Here is a 2,442-nt window from a genome sequence, read left to right on the forward strand (position 1 = left end):
AAAAGATCATCAATTTTGAAAAACAGTTCATCGATTTTGAAAAGGAGTTCATCAATTTTGAAAAAAAGTTCATTGATTTTGAAAAAATTTCATCAATTTTGAAAAACAGTTTATCGATTTTGAAAAAGAGTTCATCCATTTTGAAAAAAAGTTCATGGATTGTGAAAAGAGTTCATTGGTTTTGAAAAAAAGTTCATCGATTTAGAAAAAAGTTCATCGATCTTGAAAAAGAGTTCACGATTGTGAAGGAAAGTTCACTGATTTTAAAAAATAGTTCTTTCAAATTAGCAACAGAAATATAAAACCGTTCCGAAAAAAAGAAAAAAGAAAAAGAACAAAAAACATAACAAATACGTATCGAATAAAAAGGAAAAAGAAATATGAAAAAGGAATCGTTGTAAGAAAAAAAGGTGACGAAGCAGTAGTTTAGTCAACTAATATGAGTTAGTGCGGTGGCTAGTGCATCAGTCGGAAGACCACGAGGTCGCGGGATCGATTCCCATCCATAGCGCGCCGTTTTTGTCCCCACGACAGGAAGGAAAGGAAAAGGAAAAGATGGGCCAGGCCAGTTAACGCGGCTGCAGGCGCCGGTTTGCGGAAACAGCTAAAACCGGCGCCTGCAGCGCTAAATAGGAAATCCCGCAGCCCCTCCCCCTAGTCCAATTCGGACTAGGCCTTGGGGGGCGCCCAGCCTCTCCTCTCTCTTTCCCCTAAAGGCCAATAAGGCCCATATACTCCCCGACGAATTCCCGTAACTTTCCGGTACTCCGAAAAATACCCGAATCACTCGGAACCTTTCCGAACTCCGAATATAGTCGTCCAATATATCGATCTTTACGTCTCGACCATTTTGAGACTCCTCGTCATGTCCACGATCTCATCCAGGACTCCGAACTCCTTCGGTACATCAAAACTCATAATATAACTGTCATCAACCTTAAGCGTGCGGACCCTACGGGTTCGAGAACTATGTAGACATGACCGAGACACGTCTTCGGTCAATAACCAATAGCGGAACCTGGATGCTCATATTGGCTCCCACATATTCTACGAAGATCTTTATCGGTCAAACCGCATAACAACATACGTTGTTCCCTTTGTCATCGGTATGTTACTTGCCCGAGATTCGATCGTAGGTATCTCAATACCTAGTTCAATCTCGTTACCGGCAAGTCTCTTTACTCGTTCTGTAATACATCATCTCGCAACTAACTCATTAGTTGCAATGCTTGCAAGGCTTAAGTGATGTGCATTACCGAGAGGGCCCAGAGATACCTCTCCGACAATCGGAGTGACAAATCCTAATCTCGAAATACGCCAACCCAACATGTACCTTCGGAGACACATGTAGAGCTCCTTTATAATCACCCAGTTACGTTGTGACGTTTGGTAGCACACAAAGTGTTCTTCCGGTAAACAGGAGTTGCATAATCTCATAGTCATAGGAACATGTATAAGTCATGAAGAAAGCAATAGCAACAAACTAAACGATCAAGTGCTAGGCTAACGGAATGGGTCAAGTCAATCACATCATTCTCCCAATGATGTGATCCCATTAATCAAATGACAACTCTTTTGTCCATGGCTAGGAAACATAACCATCTTTGATAAACGAGCTAGTCAAGTAGAGGCATACTAGTGACACTTAGTTTGTCTATGTATTCACACATGTATTATGTTTCCGGTTAATACAATTCTAGCATGAATAATAAACATTTATCATGATATAAGGAAATAAATAATAACTTTATTATTGCCTCTAGGGCATATTTCCTTCAGTCTCCCACTTGCACTAGAGTCAATAATCTAGTTCACATCGCCATGTGATTTAACACCAATATTCACATATGTATGTGATTAATACCCATAGTTCACATCGTCATGTGATCAACACCCAAAGGGTTTACTAGAGTCAATAATCTAGTTCACATCGCTATGTGATTAACACTCAAAGAGTACTAAGGTATGATTATATTTTGCTTGTGAGAGAAGTTTAGTCAACGGGTCTGTCATATTCAGAGCCGTATGTATTTTGCAAATATACTATGTCCACAATGCTCTGCACGGAGCTACTCTAGATAATTGCTCCCACTTTCAATATGTATCCAGATTGAGACTTAGAGTCATCTGGATTGGTGTAGAAGCTTGCATCGATGTAACTTTTTATGACGAACTCTTTTATCACCTCCATAATCGAGAAACATCTCCTTAGTCCTCACTAAGAATATTCTTGACCGTTGTCCAGTGATCTACTCTTAGATCAAAATTGTAATCCTTTGCCAAACTCAGAGCAAGGTATACAATAGGTCTGGTACACAGCATAGCATACTTTATAGAACCTATGACTGAGGCATAGGGAATGACTTTTTCATTCTCTTTCTATTTTCTGCCATGGTCGGGTTTTGAGTCTTACTCAATTTCACACCTTTGCATCACAGGCAA

The sequence above is a fragment of the Triticum aestivum genome, chromosome 2B, assembly GCF_018294505.1.
Source record: "Triticum aestivum cultivar Chinese Spring chromosome 2B, IWGSC CS RefSeq v2.1, whole genome shotgun sequence".
NCBI classification, from domain to species: domain Eukaryota; kingdom Viridiplantae; phylum Streptophyta; class Magnoliopsida; order Poales; family Poaceae; genus Triticum; species Triticum aestivum.